The sequence below is a fragment of the Lissotriton helveticus genome, chromosome 7 (genome assembly GCF_964261635.1).
Source record: "Lissotriton helveticus chromosome 7, aLisHel1.1, whole genome shotgun sequence".
In the NCBI taxonomy this organism is placed as follows: domain Eukaryota; kingdom Metazoa; phylum Chordata; class Amphibia; order Caudata; family Salamandridae; genus Lissotriton; species Lissotriton helveticus.
In genome coordinates this window covers 672,055,276-672,075,550 of record NC_136068.1, presented here as the reverse complement: position 1 = coordinate 672,075,550, position 20,275 = coordinate 672,055,276, and positions in this window count along the sequence as shown.

Below are 20,275 nucleotides of genomic sequence, written 5' to 3'. Positions count from 1 at the left end.
AACTTTTAACCTGCACGTGCCGTTAAATGTTCGAGAAAATGTTGCAAAAAAATATCGTTAGGTTTTAATGAACTTTTAACCTCCACGTGTTGTAGAATGTTCTAGAACGTGTGTTGATAGAAGACGTTGCATTTCTTATGTGTACTTGAGCATTAGAAAAACTGTTTATATGGAAAATTAGAAAGACAGTAATAGAGAGATGTTTTGAAACCCAAAAGATTCAAGGAACTATTCTAATTTGTTCTTTCTATGTATTTATGTGTGGAGGAGCAAAATTATAGAAAGAAGAGCAGCAGGAAGAGGAAGAAGCAGGGAGTGTGGGGGAGGGGGGGGGGGGGGGAGATGGGCACAATGGCATACATGTACAGTGAAGTACATCACAAGTATAGAGAAACAGTGGCCAAAATGAAATACTCCAACAAGGAGCATAAGTCACAGAACTCTGCAACATCACAGTGCTGAACGAGCATAGAAGTGAAAACCACGCTGCATTCATATAGAATGTGTAAAAAGGTCGGTCGTGGGTGTTGTTGGATGTGTGCGAGTGTGGTCACCATGGATGAGATGTCCAGCACGTGGCACATGAGCGGGTTCATTGTGTGTTACTCGTACGGCACAGCATTGTAATGCGTATTTCGGCATGTCGTGCGGTGTTTGAACTACACCATGAGAGTGCCGTTTGGTGGTGGTGGATGCCACTTTACAACAGTGTCTGCTGCGGCCTTTGTGGCAGGTTACATCAGAACACAGAGACACACTTACTGCACTTCCTGCACATGGACATGTGGGAGACTCCCCGTTTCCCTTGCCGGATAGGCACACCCCTGCGCTGACTTGTGTAGGCCGGACCAGCACACACGTGTTGTACTTGCAGGAGGATACGTGCGTAGCTGCATGTGCAGGGTCACTGCTAACGCTGAGGTGACATGGTAACGTCTGCTGAAGACAGCACACTGTGATGTTGTAGGGCATTTTCATATCACGCTAACACAATGAGCACACGGACACACTTGCTCAGATGCGGATTTGGTGGGCGTTGATGGTCCTGGGGTTGTTGCAATGAGTCTTGTGGCCGTCATGGGTATCCCTGTATCGTGCTCATTGACTCGATGGCACCTGTGGGTGTTCTGGTGTGTCTCTTTGCTGTGTTTCTTTTCATGCTGCAGGAAGTCATCCTGCTTAACACTAGTAGAAAGCACATGTAAAATTCTTGGTGGTAACATGGGTTATCGCCGGAATTAATTTTGCAATGTAGTTGTGAAAGTTGTGATGTCATTTGTTCGTGTGCAGAACAATATACGGACTGGGTAGTGTATCCCGTTAAGATCCAGCATCTGATGCACTATTTCTAATCAATATAAATACAATGAGATTTCTTCGTTGATTTTGTGTGTACACTGTAAATTCAGGGATTACCTCACAGTAATTCAATATAGGATTTCAGTATTTAGAATAAATCGCAAAGGTGCACCTCGTGTCTTTTTGCACGGGAACGGCTACTCTGCATTTCATTATTAGCACTTTAATGGAACTAAAGTTGAGATAAATCTAATACAGTACTTAGAAGTTGGTGCAAACTGGAGAGATTAATAGTATTCTCATGACAAGTGTTCTAAAATTTAACATCATGGTGGATACCACCAAATAACAGTAATAAGAACAAGAAAGAGTCACACAGCAGTTAAGAAAAATAATCGAAAAGGTTTATGATTTTTTTTGTCAAACTCTATTGTTTTTATAAAGTTATATAAACCATAAACTATTCTCAAATTTAATTTTTTTATTAACATATATATGAAAAATAAAGCAATAAATACAATTTAACAAATATAATAGAAAACAACAAGGTGGAAGATTCCTGTGGGGACCATGGATGTCGACGACAGAGCTTGGAAAATAAAGCACAAAATAAGGATGTGTGTAATGTGCATATGAAAGGACTGAGAGAGAGAAACTGAGAAGGAAAAACAAGTCAGTGAGAAAAAGAGAGGGAAGGAAAGAAAGGGAGTGAGAAAGGGAGAAGGGAGAGAGATAGAAGGAAAGGAATGAAGAGAGTGAGAGAGAGAAGAGAGGGAAGTGAGAGAGAGAGAGAGAGAGAGAGAGAGACTGTCGCCTCTGCGCATCGATTAGCAAATAATTACTTGGTGCTACTGCAGTGTACAGCAGTGGGTGGACTGCACGTGCCTGTCATAACCCTGCCGATCTCAGATGTGTTGCAGAGTCCTGAGTCCTGAATGGCGGACACCATATCACATTGTGCGCGCATCTTACAGATGTCATTGAGTCTTGAATGGCGGAGACCACATTAGCTTCTTTTCGGATCTGATAGATGTCGTTGAGTCATGTATGGTGGAGACCACTTGAACTTCTGCGCGGCCTGGCATATCTCACAGATGCCGCTGAGTCGTGAGTCGTCAATGGCAGAGAGCACCTTAGGGTTTGGTGCTGCTAAGCTTGTGGAACTCAAGTTAGTGGCATGTGGTAGTAGGCTCCTGATGGCCACATGAGTTTGGGTGGCAGTAACTCTATGCATATGAATTCTGCGCCAAGGAGATGGTAGGCTGCTGGCGGCCATATAGTTGAGGGTGCGACTAACCTTATGTGCAAGTTTTTGTGGAGTCTTTATGGTTGAGACCCGTGGACTGTTCGCCATCTTGTGAGCACCGGCAATAAAGGATGTGACGTTGTCGATCTATTATATTTTCGTGGTCTCATGGCCTGTGCTAGATGTGCCGGATAAGTGTGGTGTGTGTGCAAACCTGTCCACAGGGAGTGGCCGTGAGATGTTGAAAACTAGACCACTAACCTGCACACCAACAGCGAGTATGCCTGCGACAGGTAGCTATGTGGACCAACTTCAGGACGTAATCGGAGTGGTGTGGCGAACGACGGAACAGGGCAGGGATAGACACAATGACGCGGACGGTTTGTAGTACTGCGTCTATGAGCGGACGGGCCGCAGCTGTCGCTGTGCGAGTGTGGGTCCAAACTGTTCATAACTCACACTACATAAGTATTGAAAAACTATTTTGTGATGCCGTCCGTCCGCTGGCATCTGTCCAAGGCATTTGTGAAAACATATCAGAGTTATTTCTGTGAGTGATACCCCTTTGGATGCTCCCTCTCCACATTAGGAGGTAACGTACCCTTTTTTCACATTACCAACATACCCCCAACTACCTTCTTGGGCCCAGAAGTATCCCTGTGCAGTTAAACAAAGAAAAATCTTAGTCATGTATAGATTTAAATATAAAGAAATGTATTTAAAGAAAAGAACAACAAATAAGACTGAAGGGAGTCTGGTGCTGTGGTCGCTGCCACGAAGTTGGGGTCACTGCTGTTCAGGACTCAGGACACAGATATGTCGGATTTGTTTGTGTTAAATAGGGTTAGTGGCACCAGAAGCATTGAGAGTGTAGGAGCTTGCGATGATGTTTGATGTGGACGGGTCGCACTGGGAGCTATGTGTCTTGCGTACTGGACTGCGTCAAGTGGATTTGGGACTCTATCTGGATTGTGAGGACTGCTGACCTTAGTGTAGGTCAGAGGTAGCGATGAGGAAGGGCCTACAGCCTTGTGCATACTTTGCTGGCGTCACCAGCCTGCGTAGTGCAGATTCTGAGCCACCACTTGCCGGCTGACTTCAATCTGTAAATACTCGTCACTAATCTAAGGGAGTGAGGTGCTGTGGTCGCTGAGAGTTAGTTGCTGCACATGTCGCCAGTGATGTAATATGTGAAGTCATCAGCAGTGCATTGCGGGCACGCGAGTTATAGTTAGCTCAACTAACTATAACAGGCGAATTTCTCTGGTTTTATATGAGTCAAATGTTCAACTAACTATAACGTCCCTGAAACCTAAGGTTTTTTCAGTGAATATATATATATATATATAAATCACCTACTGGCGGTCACCAGTAGGTAGTTAAAGTTAGGACCTAGTTACCATAGGAAAATTGCAACATTCTATTCGCCATAACTTTGGCGCCGATTGACGAATGTTCGTGAAATTTTCAAAACTAGTGGCACGCTCCAGTTCGCTCCTATCTTGAATATTTCGTGGTGATTCGTCTAGGGGGGCTGAGAAAAAAGGGGGTCCCAAAACGTGTTTTCCCCATGCAATATCCCATAGGAAACTTTAGACACGGCTACAGCCCGAACTGCTGAACGGAATGACTCCAAATTTGGCAAAAAGGTAGCCCTTGGTTCAGAAAGACCCCTTTTTGTTAAATGGTACGAATCCGTTCAGTAGTTGCTGAGAAAATCAAAATTAATTTTTTCCAATATTTAGAGGCACGGAGGATCTGTGGACCCTCCTGACCACGACATTTAATCTAATTGGCTGTCAACACTCCCAATCAGGAAGTATTAGCAGCCATCTTGTACCTCAGTAGAACTGAGGCACAAGAAATCAGGAAAACAAATGCCAAAGAAAAGAAAAGGGGACAGGGTAGAAACACACCTGACCCCCTAGGCCTGCTTAGGGGGTCCCACATGGACCCCCCAGGGCCAAAAAAAGATACTTTTTTTCTAAACGAGAAATGCACAACAGATCCGGCAGCAAAAAAAAAATTAACGAAGCGCGGGCTCCCGCGCTTCGTTTAATTAAAGCCCCCGGGTGGGACAGGTCCCGGGGGCATGCGAAAAAAAAGTGTGGGGGCCCATTCCCCCCCACACTGCCACCCCTGGGGCAAAGCATGAACATTTGCGGGGGGAACACAGCCCCCTGCAGCCCCAGGGACCGCAATACCCGGGGCTTGTTAGTTTAAAGTTGGGGGGCCTCTAAGGCCACCCTGCAGGCGTGGGGACCGCCACCCCCCGGGGCTTTTTAAAATAAATAAACTTAACCTGTGTGGGGGGGCTTGAGCCACCCCACATGCCCTGGGGACCACGTCCCCCTGGGGCTTTGCATTAAGTGGGAGGGAGACCGCGCAGCCCCCCTCCTGGAGCCAATGATGGTCCTGGGGACCGCCACCCCCCAGGGCCGGCTCCTGCAATGTCCTGGGGTGCCCACCCCCGGGACACTGCTGTTTGCAATTACAGGGCGGGAGCCTCGCAGCTCCCACCCTGTCCTTGCAAACTGTTTTGCTTCATTAAAGCAAGAGCTGGGAAACCTGCTCTTGCTTCAATGAAGCAAAGCAGAATTGATTTTCCATAAGGGGAGCTACATGTCAGCAGCTCCCCTTGTGGAAAAGCAATGCAGGCTCCCGCAGGACGCGGGGAGCGGGCGGGACCGTGGGGGGATTGGGGACCTCTCCACGGTACCCAACACGCAGCCCCCTTCCCTTATAAGTAAAAAAAAAAAGCCGAACCCTGTGGATGGGTCCCCGGGGCCATAAAAGGTCTGAGGATGGGGGTCACGCGGCTCCCCTCTGAAGAAATAAAAATAAAAAAGCAATGCTCAGGCCCCAGGGGATGGGGTCTCCAGGGCCAGAAGTGGCCGGGGAGGGTGGCCACACGGCCGCCTCCCAAAGAAAATAAAAATAAAAATAAATAAATAAAGGCCGGCCCTGGGGGATGGGGTCCCCAGGGCCAATAGAGGCCTTAGAAGGGGAGCCACGCAGCCCCACTCCATAATAAAAAAAAGTGGCCATGCCCCGGGGGATGGGGTCCCTTGGGCCGGAATTGGCCACAGGAGGGGGACCCATATTTTAAACAATGGGGGTGAGGCCCTAGGGGATGGGATCCCCAGGGCCCATAAGATAGAAAAGGAAGGGGGGACACACAGCCCCCCTTCTTAAAAAATAAATTTAAAAAAGACCGGCATCGCGCTGGCAGCCCCGCCCCCTCCCTGCAGCACTCTGCAAATGCACCCCCCTGGCACGTTATAATATGGGGAAGTAATTCCCCTTGAATACTGGGGTCCCTGGGGGCCAACTAGCCCACCAGGAACCTCCAGTATGCGCCAGGGAGCTGCGTTGCAGAGAGGTGTTCAGAGGCCGTGCCCCTTTTTATACCACTCTGCAACGCAGCACTGTGGCGCTCCCTGGAGGTAAGTGGTGGGCTAGTTAGCCCCCAGGGGCCCTCAGGACTCAAGGGGACTTAATCTCCCAATTTACAACGACGCACCAGGGGGTGCGTTTGCACAGTGGTGCATGTAGGGAGCGTGGCCTGATGTCACAAGTGCACAAACGTGCCCTGTGGCGCGTTTTAAGTTGGGAAAATAACTTCCCTTCAATCCCGAGGGCCCCTGGGGGCTAACTAGCCCACCAGGTGCTTCCAGTAAGTGCCACAGCGCTGCATTGCGTAGAGGTGGTGCAGGCCATGCCTCTTTTTACACCTCTCTGCAACGCAGCCCTGTGGCGCTTACTGGAGGTACCACACACAGAGGAGGTCCCAGGGGTAAGTTTATGGACCCTACTGTTAAGCCCCCTGTACATAAGTGACACCAACCTAAAATTAACAGAGAGTCAAGAGACAAGCAAACAATGTACCCGAATAAAGATGCAAAGGAAATAGTTGTTAAACTATATGAGTTCCCATCAGTCTACCATCGAGACCGCCCTTCATCATCTGGGATCTCTTATGCATAGATTCTGTCACATTAAAGGGTAAAAAAACCTGTGCTGGCAGATGAATACGCCAGGCGCAGGAAAAACCACAATGTTGTTTGCAGATGTGAAACAGAATGGCGTGTCTGGTTGGGAACTGAGTAGCAGTGCGTGAAAAAAATATGTGATGTGAAAAGAAAAGGCTCTAAAATTAGGTAGTGAGCGGGAAAACAATTTTAATAGACACCCTCACACTCCTAAATCAATAAAAACAGTGCAATAGTGGTTTAACAAATAGCCACTAGAGATGTAAGGTCGACATGTTTCTGCAGACGCACGGAGTCTAGCGATCTCCTGCTGCTTCTTCGGGACCATTAATGCTACTGCTAGAACAAAATAACATAAACCATATCACCTGAAAGTGTATGTATAATCATCTTCTCATCCTAAAGATAGGAAAGAAAATTATAATATAAGGGTACAGAGTCATGTATACATATGATTATAACGTGCACATTATGTGCCAACATTATTATATGCTAGTCATAAGCTATTATTGCCCAGCACTTAGACCGTGAAACTCAGTCACAAATCACCAATTCAGCAAATTTGTAGGTTAAGGTTCACTCACCCACGTGATGGGAAGGAACCACTCCACCTCACCTGGCACGAGCTCAGGTAAATGGATGCACCGCACTAGAAAAAGACAACAAATCAAAAGATGTATCCACATCTAAATGTATTCCTAAACTGACCAGTCTAAGCATGCGCCGCAACAAGCGTCACATTCCTGCCAGTACCACGGAAAATCACCTAGTCATTTTAGCTGTATGTTATAAATAAATAGTTACAGATCGGTACAGACGCTGAAAAGAGTCACCAATCCCTGTTACATATACATGTGAACATGCGCATGGACTTATTATAAACAGAAAAGTAAAGGTCGATCGACTTAGATGTCCAAAAAATTACGACCCCTCTCACTCACACAAGCATGTTCTCTGCCTTACCTCTCCGTCGGTGCACCGGTCGTCCCTCTAAGCTCTATCGTAGGGAGGAACCGACCCGGTGCACCGGCGAGGTAAATAAACCTCCCTCACTTCCGCATTCGGAGTGCAACGCACCCTGTGCGTGATGACGTCAAGCGCATTCTCCATGGTAGGTGCGCTTTTCGTGATGGGAAATGTAGTTCCCGAAATCATTATTTACCGCGATGCTGAGTCTCTAGCGCCCGCGCCCAGTACTGGCTCAGAGCGCAATAACCCAGACAGTATTTAATGGTAGACACCCTATTTATACCGGAAAGTGTACTCTATTGCTGTTTGATCAGAAAAAAAGGGGGGGACGTCAGTGAACACGGTATTGGTTTTAAATACACTGAGATCAATCATTTCTTCACCCCTATTACTTTTTTATCATTTTAAGCATAAGCTGAAATGTCTGCCCTCTTATAACATAAGTATCCACAGTTTCCCGCTCTCTCGTTCATTTAATAAGAGACAGATGGATATGGTAAAAGCCATACTCGGCTAGTCATCCTACAAAATGGACAAATGAAGTACAACTCGTCTTCTGCACCAAACCGTAGTACATTCGCTATGTATGTCAACCCTTTGTATGTACTGAAACGGGTAGATCATCACTCAAACATAGATATGATTCTTCAGTAGTGACCCACATGCCCGTTTATCTGTCACAAGTGCTGTGTTGTCAACGAGATAAGGGTCTGTTAATGAGACACACCTTGCAATTAGAGGGACATCCACAGGATTTCATCATTTAGCCCACATTCGTCACTACGAAGACGGTAGACCCATTTTTGCTCACATTTGAACAGAAATTTGGCAATGTCAGTTACAGACGGTGGAATCCACGGTTGGTCTAATACTGTCCACATGATGTCGGTAGGTAGATGGCCCACCTGCAAGAAATGGTTGGTCAGTTTGGTGGCTTGTTTGCAGCACCGGATTGAACTTTTATGTTCAGAAATTCTGAGCTTTATTTTTCTGGTGGTCATCCCCACGTAGTTCAATTTACAGGGACATGTTATTAAATAAATTAGGTTCGAGCTATTACAGTTGGTGAACCGTTTTAGTTGCCAAGGTCTGTCGGTGCCTATATCTACAGTAAGTGTTTTAGTCGTTTGTGGACACGCCGCACAGCCACCACAAGGATGGTGTCCGGTGACTGCGGGCATGTCCCAAAGGGTACCGACAGCCCGAGGAATCATGATTTTGGGCCTTGTATGGACCAGCTGGTCTCTCAAATTTTGGCCTCTCCGAAAGGCAAGCAGCGGAGGAGGTATAGGGTCAGTACCTGTCCTAAGAATTTTCCAATTCTTCTTGACGATTTTTTGGACTTGATTAGAAAGTGTACTATATGTATTTACACAAGTAATTCTTTCTTGTTGATTCTTAGGGGGTGTTGGTTCCAACAAACATTGCCTGTTATTGTTTGCTGCACGCTTTTTGGAGTTTTTAATGAGATGTTTAGGGTATTTTTTATCTTGTAGATTTCTTTCTAGAGCTTGAGAGTGTGCAGCGAAAGCCATTTTAGTGGAACAATTCCTCTGAATACGGAGGAATTGCCCAAAGGGCAGATTATCCCTCAATGCTTTTGGATGAAAGCTGTCATAGCTTAACAAGGAATTCCTCGCCATTGGCTTTCGGTATAGCTCAGACTGTAAACCCCCTCCTGATGCAGAAATCAACAGGTCCAGAAACGCTAGTTGGTGTCTATCAAACTCCATGGTAAATTTCAGGAATTGATTTCTTTCATTTAACCAAGTGTGGAATTGGCGGAGTTCATCTTCCGTACCTCGCCACACGACCAAGATGTCGTCTATATACCTTCTCCATACTCGCAGACACTGAAGATGGGGATTAGTGTCTGCGAGTACGTGTGTTTGTTCGAAGGTATGCACATACAAGTTAGCGAGACTGGGACTTAATCTCCCAATTTACAACGCACCAGGGGGCGTTTGCACAGTGGTGCATGTAGGGGGCATGGCCTGATGTCACAAGTGCACAAACGCGCCCTGTGGCGCGTTTTAAGTTGGGAAAATAACTTCCCTTCAATCCCGAGGGCCCCTGGGGGCTAACTAGCCCACCAGGTGCTTCCAGTAAGTGCCACAGCGCTGCATTGCGTAGAGGTGGTGCAGGCCGTGCCTCTTTTTACACCTCTCTGCAACGCAGCCCTGTGGCGCTTACTGGAGGTACCTAGTGGGCTAGTTGGACCCTAGGGACCCTCAGGATTCAAGGGGACTTAATCTCACAACTTAAAATGGGCGCAGGGCGCGTTTACACAGTGGTGAAGGGAGGGGATGAGGCCTGAGGCGACGTGTGCAAACACACCCTGTGGTGCGTTTTGGGAAATAATTCCCATTCAATCCTGAAGGCCCCTGCGGGCCAACTAGTCCACCAGGTGCTTCTAGTATTCGCCACTGTGCTACGTTGCAGAGAGGTGGTCCAGGCTGTGCTCCTTTTTACACCTTTCTGTAACACAGCTCTGTGGTGCTAACTGGCGATACCTGGTGGGCTAGTTGGACTGAAGGGATACTCAGGATTCAAGGGGACTTTATCCCCCAAATTAAAACGGCCACAGGGCGTGTTTGCACACGTCAGCTCACCCCCCATCCCTTCACCAGTGTGCAACTGCGATCTGTGGTGCATTTTAAGAGGTAGTTTTAATCCCCCTGCCCTCTTATGTACTAGGGTCTTACAGAGCAGGCCATGGTAATCACAGGGGGGCCCCAATGCATAGTGTTCCCTAGTTTATGTAGGTGTTTTAACTGTATTCTAAGTGTCTTTTAACATGACTTTGTTGTGTTCATACAAGTCAGCAGAACGGGTGTCCAGAAAATGTTTGGTGGCCCTTAGTCCCTCTGTGTGTCCGATACTTGTATATAAGGACTCTACGTCTAATGTAATGAGCAACATATCGTCTTGCCATTCTAAATCATTGATTTTAGACAGGAAGTCGCCAGTTTCACGCACATAGCTAGGCAATTTGGTGACCAGTTCTTGTAAAAAATAGTCAATGTAGCGACCCACATTTTCTCCGGCACTATTAATAGCCGAAATAATCGGTGTTCCGGGAGTAGGCAAGGTGTTCTTATGAATTTTGGGAATTAGGTAGAAAACAGGGAGGACAGGGAATTCTTTATACATAAATTTGTATTCCTCTCCTGAGATCAATCCTTCTCGTCGATATTTACTCAAAAGTTTTTCCAAAGAAATTTTAGCATTAAAGTATTCTTTCTTGTTGGCTTTGCTGTAGCAAGATGTGTCGTTGAGCTGACGCAAAGCTTCTACAACATAATAACTTTTCGCCCAGATTACAAGGTTTCCACCTTTATCTGCCGTCTTCACGACTATATTAGGGTTTGCGCTGAGCTTTTTCATTAGCGCTATGTAGTTTGCTTGTTGATGGTCATAGTTAGTTTTATTCCGTTTGCGTGATTTAGTATGTAATTGCTTGATTTCGTTGGTTATACAATCGTGGAACGTGTCTATGGCATCTTTAACCATTAGAGGGACAAATTTAGACTTGTTCTTAAATTGCGTTATAACTGCCCCCTTTTGGATAATGTTAATCTTTGACAGTCTGGTTTGAGTGTTACTTTCAATATCTGGACCCATAGGCTGGGAATCAGTGGCTTGGCAAAGGTCATTGAGTGTTAGATAAGTGGAAACATCGGCAAATCTTACCTCTGGCACCCCGTCCGGGGCGCTTTGATCATCAAGTGCGATAGTTTCAGTGGTTGATTTCAAACTTTGAGTGGCGAAGTGTTTGCGCAATTTCATTTTTCTTATAAAACGGTAAACATCAATGCGGGTTGCCGCATAGTTAAAGGATTGGGCCGGACAGAAATTAAGCCCCAAGGAGAGTAATTGTTCTTCAGCTTTATCCAGAACAACGCTTGAAAGGTTGATTACTGAATTGTTGTTGCTTATTTCCTTCGTTGCCATGGCGCTTTGGTTTTCTTTGTTTGCGCTTTTTTGTCTGGCTTGTTTCCTTCGTTCTCGTCTTTTTTGGTTTTTGCTTTTATGTATGATCTGACCTTGACTGTTTAGCCGTGGGCGCAATGTTCTCAGTCTCTCCGCCACTAAAAAATCAAGTTCCTCTGCCACATTCAGGATGGGTGCTGCTTGTAAGTCTCTGTCAGAGTCATCACTTGAGGCACTAGATGTGGATGGCGTGTCTCTGTTTGTATCTTCATCATTTAACCCACCGTCATCTTCATGGTCATTTTGCGCGGCAGTGGGTGCCGTCTGCTTTTTGGTATTCCCACTGTATTGCTGTCGTTTTGCTACACTGTATTTCCGGGCAAAAGTAAATATTTGCCCATGTGCATAGTCAGCCTGGTCGCGAGCAAATTTGCTGACCTTTCTCACCTTTATTTTGTCTTCGTGTTTCTTTAGGCGGTCATCCATGGCTTCTAGAAAGATTTTTTGTTGTTTCTGACTCCTTAATTTTGCTGATGTCTTCATTAAGCTTATCGATATTTAAAAGGATTTCAGTTCTATCGATAGCAGCATATTTTATGAGTAAAAGAACCAAGTTCATCGAAGCTGCCAAATTGAGTTGCCCCCATTCTTTAAGCATCATGGGGTTGGGGCGGTCAAAGCTTGGCGCCAGCATAATACGGAGTCCTCTAGGAAAGCGACCAGTGTCAGCATACTTAGTTAGTGAGTAATGCTCCCACCATTTAGTGATCTCCAAACGCCTTTGCCTTTCCAAGTTCTTATATAGGGTCTATGCAGGCCATGGTAATCACAGGGGTGCCCCAATGCATAGTGTTCCCTAGTTTATGTAGGTGTTTTAATTGTATTCTAAGTGTCTTTTAACATAGGACTGGCTCTAGGACTGGTTAGTTAGAGTCCGTTACCACCAGTACCCATCTGAAAAAGTTGAGGATACAGGATGATTTTGCAAGAAGATGTCTTTCTGCTCCTCTGTTTGTTCTTTCTGCATGTCTTCCTTCTTCCTGCACTTTCCTTAGTCTTTGAGGACTTCTGTTGCTTCTTTCTGCATTTCTTTTTCTTCTTTCTGTGTGTTTTTTCTTCTTTCTTCACATGTCCGAACCTCTGTAGGCATAGTTAGAAACTAGCATTTTAAAAACCTTTGAAATAACTGAAAAAAACATAGGTTTCAGGCACGTTATAGTTACAAATTAGCATTTAAAAAAACGTAGAAATTCACTGAAAAAACCATAGGTTTCAGGCACGTTATAGTTACAAATTAGCATTTAAAAAGCCTTAGAAATTCACTGAAAAAAACATAGGTTTCAGGGGTGTTATAGTTAGCTAGACATTTCACTTGTACAAAAGAATCATCCAGTAAATGTGTGTTTTTCTGAAAATTAAATATGTTTCTATATATGTATATCTGACTGTCGATGGAAGAATAAATGGGTATATAAGTGTCTCAATGGATGATTTTTTGGGAAACATTGATTGTATAACTGACTGATTAAGTGTATCTTAGTGAAAACATGGGTTAGTGAGTAATGTTTAAATATATAAATATCTGTATCAGTCTCTCACTTTGTGTATAAGTGGCTGCATGGGTGGGTGAGTAGCTACATGAGTGTCTATATAGGTTATTTGTTGGTTTTTTGAGTATCAATATGAGTGTCTGAGTGTCTGTATGGTTCGGTGGGGGGTATTACGTATTGCATAGATGCATGAATGAGTGACTCACTTTTTGTATGTGTGGAAGACAGCATGTTTGCAGGACTGTATGGGTGGATGAGTGTGTGTATGGGTGTGTTAGTGAATGAATGACTGTCTCAATAGTGTCTTTATGAGTAACTACATATGTTTTAAACTAGTATATGTGAGTATTGGTATACATAACTGAGTATATGTGAGGGTGAGAGATTGGAAGAGTTCCTGTATAAATGAGTATGTGTTTCTGTAAGTGATTGCTTAAGAGAGTAAGTATGTGTACGTTTCTGTAGCACTAAGTGTGGTGGTGTGTGTATAACTGTTTATGCAATTTAATGGATGTTTGATACTTTGCATGTGTGACTATGTGTGTTAGTAACTCTATGGATCAGTGTCTGTGTGTAACAGGATGTATAGGTGTATGAGTACATATGATGAGTGAGTACATGTATGAGTGACTGTATAGGACTGTTGGTGAATGAGTGGATGTGTGTGTAGATCTTGGAATTACTGAATAGGTGTGTTGTAAATGGTATTGATATGTCCATTGTTTTGAAAATTTTAGTTTCTATTTTTGACTGTGTGTATCAAAGGTTATATTAGGGTGAGAGGAGGTCTGCCACTCTATCACAAGGATGATGCCATCAGTGATGTCATTTGAGATGTCATGAGTGATGTCATGAGTGATGTCACTGACCATGTCATGAGTGATGTAATATGTGACGTCATCAGCAGTGCATTGTGGGTGCACGAGTTATAGTTAGCTGAACTTCCTATAACTGGGGAATTTCAATGGTTTTGTACGAGTGAAATGTCCAACTAACTACAACGCCCCTGAAACCTATAGTTTTATTTAAAAATATATATATATATATATATCACACGAAAAGCACCCCACGGAAAGAGGCCACTACACCATGATTTGTTCGATCTATCTTTAATTGCAGCTTGCCAGCAGTAATGTTCGAAAAGGCACACAGCAAATAATGTCAGCCAGACGCGTTTCAGGACTTGGCTGTCCTTTCCTCAGTGGCCATCGTTGAAACATTCAAAACAGCAAAGGTTGGCACTTTTGTAATCAAGTTCCTGCCCTAGTGGGCGTGGTCCTAACTTGGCCTCCTGGATCTTGTTGTGTCGTAGTTAAACTCCAGTGAGTCCGTTAATTGAATGTTTTTTTCATCACTCTTGTCTTAATCCAAGTGGTGCTGTGGGCAACATTCAACATACCTGCCCCGCTTTGTAACTGCAATCAGCGAACTTCGGTGTATCTGTCTGCCAACACCATCTGGCGTCAGCACAGACCCGCTGCACCGCGGTGAGCCTCTTTCAACAGCAGCTGGGCGTAGCTGCTAATTTACATCAAACGAAAAGCACCCCACGGAAAGAGGCCACTACACCATGATTTGTTCGATCTATCTTTAATTGCAGCTTGCCAGCAGTAATGTTCGAAAAGGCACACAGCAAATAATGTCAGCCAGACGCGTTTCAGGACTTGGCTGTCCTTTCCTCAGTGGCCATCGTTGAAACATTCAAAACGGCAAAGGTCGGCACTTTTGTAATCAAGTTCCTGCCCTAGTGGGCGTGGTCCTAACTTGGCCTCCTGCATCTTGTAGTGCCGTAGTTAAACTCCAGTGAGTCCGTTAATTGAATGTTTTTTTCATCACGCTTGTCTTAATCCAAGTGGGGCTGTGGGCAACATTCAACATACCTGCCCCGCTTTGTAACTGCAATCAGCGAACTTCGGTGTATCTGTCTGCCAACACCATCTGGCGTCAGCACAGACCCGCTGCACCGCGGTGAGCCTCTTTCAACAGCAGCTGGGCGTAGCTGCTAATTTACATCACACGAAAATCACCCCACGGAAAGAGGCCACTACACCATGATTTGTTCGATCTATCTTTAATTGCAGCTTGCCAGCAGTAATGTTCGAAAAGGCACACAGCAAATAATGTCAGCCAGACGCGTTTCAGGACTTGGCTGTCCTTTCCTCAGTGGCCATCGTTGAAACATTCAAAACGGCAAAGGGCGGCACTTTTGTAATCAAGTTCCTGCCCTAGTGGGCGTGGTCCTAACTTGGCCTCCTGGATCTTGTAGTGCCGTAGTTAAACTCCAGTGAGTCCGTTAATTGAATGTTTTTTTCATCACGCTTGTCTTAATCCAAGTGGTGCTGTGGGCAACATTCAACATACCTGCCCCGCTTTGTAACTGCAATCAGCGAACTTCGGTGTATCTGTCTGCCAACACCATCTGGCGTCAGCACAGACCCGCTGCACCGCGGTGAGCCTCTTTCAACAGCAGCTGGGCGTAGCTGCTAATTTACATCACACGAAAAGCACCCCACGGAAAGAGGCCACTACACCATGATTTGTTCGATCTTTCTTTAATTGCAGCTTGCCAGCAGTAATGTTCGAAAAGGCACACAGCAAATAATGTCAGCCAGACGCGTTTCAGGACTTGGCTGTCCTTTCCTCAGTGGCCATCGTTGAAACATTCAAAACGGCAAAGGTCGACACTTTTGTAATCAAGTTCCTGCCCTAGTGGGCGAGGTCCTAACTTGGCCTCCTGGATCTTGTAGTGCCGTAGTTAAACTCCAGTGAGTCCGTTAATTGAATGTTTTTTTCATCACGCTTGTCTTAATCCAAGTGGTGCTGTGGGCAACATTCAACATACCTGCCCCGCTTTGTAACTGCAATCAGCGAACTTCGGTGTATCTGTCTGCCGACACCATCTGGCGTCAGCACAGACCCGCTGCACCGCGGTGAGCCTCTTTCAACAGCAGCTTGGCGTAGGCCAAGTTAGGACCACGCCCACTAGGGCAGGAAGTTGATTACAAAAGTGCCGACCTTTGCCGTTTTGAATGTTTCAACGATGGCCACTGAGGAAAGGACAGCCAAGTCCTGAAACGCGTCTGGCTGACATTATTTGCTGTGTGCCTTTTCGAACATTACTGCTGGCAAGCTGCAATTAAAGATAGATCGAACAAATCATGGTGTAGTGGCCTCTTTCCGTGGGGTGCTTTTCGTGTGATGTAAATTAGCAGCTACGCCCAGCTGCTGTTGAAAGAGGCTCACCGCGGTGCAGCGGGTCTGTGCTGACGCCAGATGGTGTTGGCAGACAGATACACCGAAGTTCGCTGATTGCAGTTACAAAGTGGGGCAGGTATGTTGAATGTTGCCCACAGCACCACTTGGATTAAGACAAGCGTGATGAAAAAAACATTCAATTAACGGACTCACTGGAGTTTAACTACGGCACTACAAGATCCAGGAGGCCAAGTTAGGACCACGCCCACTAGGGCAGGAAGTTGATTACAAAAGTGCCGACCTTTGCCGTTTTGAATGTTTCAACGATAGCCACTGAGGAAAGGACAGCCAAGTCCTGAAACGCGTCTGGCTGACATTATTTGCTGTGTGCCTTTACGAACATTACTGCTGGCAAGCTGCAATTAAAGATAGATCGAACAAATCATGGTGTAGTGGCCTCTTTCCGTGGGGTGCTTTTCTTGTGATATATATATATATATATATATATATATATATATATATATATATATATATATATATATATATATATATATATATATATATATATATATATTGCAGCACTCCGTTACTCTCAGCATGCACGCTTGGACAGAAACGGACCACTTGAATTGTGCCAAAAAGTACGTTTTATTGGCCTGCTCGTGCCTGACGCGTTTCGGCTCGGGGTGAGCCTTGATCACATGACACTGACATTGATGCACATAGCCTATGCTTGTCAGCTCTTTCATTCTAGGGTCTTGTCCATGGACCATCATATTTGTAAGGCCAGCCTGCTGGTCAAGCTCATCATCTCACCTCTCTATGGAATTGCTCCTAAGACTTTGGACCAACCAATAATTTGCCGAACCTGGCTCCTGTGGTTCCTAATGTCTAACATCTGCTGATTAATAGTACACTCGAGTGGGAGCTTCATGCAGAGAAGGGATAGCTTCCTGTATATGCCTATGTCTAAATTAGGCCGGCGTGTGATATTCCGCTTGCAGAGTTTTTCACACTTATTTACTTGCCCATACTTGCCAACGTTAAGTTTGTGAGTGAGGAAAATCTCACTCCAGACCACCTCCCAGCAAAATTTCTCAATGTGGCAGTCGCGGATGGCTGTTACGCGTTGAGAAACCTTCCATTTACGTTGAGGAAGCTGCTGCTCGAGTACAACATCTACTTGAGCGGAAGAGAGAAGCAATGCCCTTTTGCACTGTGCGTGGTGACGTTCGTGCAACACGGGGCAAAGACCTTGCGATAAACGGCGCTACATAACACATTCTGCTGCTTGCAGAACTCTGTGTAGCACGGCAGAGTTTTTGGGTAACTTCTGGGAGTTCTGCGTAGCTACTCTGCCAACTCTTCCCAGGAGTAGGCCAAATATCTCCTAGAGGTTCTCACCTACAAACTGCAGCACGTATATTGCATCCTACTACCTGCCCGAGGAAGTCTTGCATTCAGAGGCTCCACTGCGTTGAAGGAGTCTATACCTACAAGGGTAATGGTAACGATTCCAACAAGAACTCCTCCTCTGCTTTTTTTCAATCTGCCCATTTTCTCTTCTTCCGCTCCCATCTTTTAGTGCTTTAGTATATTGATTTTCTCAATGGCTTTCACAGTTGTTTTTCATTGCTCCTCTCTCCTTTCATTAGATTGACACAGTCATCCCGACTTTAACCTAGTTTTTTTTCTCCCTTCGTGTAGCTCTTAGCATTTCTCCTGTGAGACTGGAGGGTGTCTCTAAGTCTTATAAGACTTAGAGACACCCTCCTGTCTCACTTCTCGATTTTCAGGCACGCTGTTGGCATATGCACAGGACTTTGCATTGCGGCCGTTATCATGGTGGCCCTGGCATATTTCGTTGTCGCCACTAAGCGACGCTAATTGGATTACTGTTGCTCTGGAACTACGTTGACGCTTAAACTCTTGTTACACATCACTCTTGCCCTGACGAAGTTCATTTCAAGAACGAAACGCGTTGGTTGATGTTTGTGTCTATGCACTTGGATATACCTAAATAAAGAACTTTTTCACGAAGAAACTGATCAAGCTTCATTACTTACTTCATAACATCCTGGTTGTGCACCGCTCCATTGTTTTCACATATATATATATATATATATATATATATATATATATATATATTCACTGAAAAAACCATAGGTTATAGACCATATATAGTTAGGAATTAGCATTTAGAAAACCTTATTTTACTCACACAAAACCATTGAAATTCCATATATAGTTAGTTGCACTAACTATATATCGCGCACCCGCAATCCACTGCTGATGATGTCACATATTACATCATTCATGACATGGTCAGTGACATCACTGATGACATCTCAAATGACATCACTGATGACATCATCTAGTGTCTGTGTGTTTTTGTAAAGTTTAAATACGTTTTACATATTGAAGAATGACTGGATGTATGGAAGACTGAGTGTGTGTGTGGCTGGCTGGGAGGTGTGTGACTCTGTGCATATCAATATGTACTTGTATCAGTGATTGTATAAGAGAGTAAGTATGTGTTAGTATATGTGTGAAAAGTATGGTGTTCTGTGTTTAACTATAGATGAGGAAATCGAAGTGTGATTGATTCTTCACAGGACTGACTAGGTGTATGAGTGCATATGATAGTGTTCTAATAATAACTGACTGTATGTATGAGTAATTGTATGGGTGAATGAGTGAATGTGTGTGTAGACGTACGAATCAGTGAGTGCGTATGTAGTAACTGGTATTGGTGTGTCATGATGTCATCAGTGATGTCATTTGAGATGTCATCAGTGATGTCATTTCAGATGTCATTAGTGATGTCATCAGTGATGTCACTGAAGTATGGTGTTCTGTGTTTAACTGTATAGATGAAGAAATGGAAGTGTGATTGACTCTTTACAGGACTGACTTGGTGTGTGAGTAACTCCATGGATGAGTGGCAGTGTGTGACTGTCTGCATAGGTGTATGAGTGCATATGATAGTGTTGTAATAATAAGTGACTGTATGTATGAGTTATTGTATGGGTGAATGAGTGAATGTGTGTGTAGACGTAGGAATCAGTGAGTGCGTATGTAGTAACTGGTATTGGTGTGTCATGATGTCATCAGTGATGTCATTTGAGATGTCATCAGTGATGTCATCAGTGATGTCATTTGAGATGTCATCAGTGATGTCATCAGTGATGTCACTGACCATGTCATGAATGATGTAATATGTGACATCATCAGCAGTGGATTGCGGGTGCGCGATATATAGTTAGTGCAACTAACTATATATGGAATTTCAATGGTTTTGTGTGAGTAAAATAAGGTTTTCTAAATGCTAATTCCTAACTATATATGGTCTATAACCTATGGTTTTTTCAGTGAATTTTCAAGGTTTTGTAAATGCTAATTCCTAACTATATATGGTCTATAACCTATGGTTTTTTCAGTGAATTTCATTGGTTTTTTAACAGCTAATATCTGTAGCTGTAAAATGTATTCTTCTTTAAATCCAAAAATATATTTTATATGTTTATGAATAATTTTTTTTTTAAATATTTTTTTTTCTTCGTTCCCGCTTCGCGAATCGGGAAGCTTCCCGTTAGCTGACCTTGATGCCGCGAAATAGACCGCGAGCCGGTAAACGTTTCTTTACCGCAAGTGCCGCGTTAGAAAACAACATCGTGACGCCTCCCGTCCGCATGACGTTTCACGTTGTCGCGTGATACGTCATATGACGTGCTACGTTAGCGAACTGGTACGCGAAGCGAGTCGCAAAGCGCAGGTTTCTGGAAGCAAACCGGGAGGCCCTGCAAAGCGCTTAACGTAAACACAGCAAGTCATGTGACTTGGTAATAACACTTTTCATTGGTTCATTTCACTTTTGGTTTCCTAATGATGTAAGACTAGGTCATATAATCTAAAATGAACACTTTTGATTGGTTGAGAACTCTTGTTTTTCCCAAATGATGAAAATCCCTCCTTCTTTCCTCACTCTGACTTTCATCATTGTGAGAGAAAGACCCTTTGTGATCACTGAGCAATGGCTTCTTTAGTAGCTTCAGCTGGTGCTTCCCCACCACCTCCACCACATCCAAGGA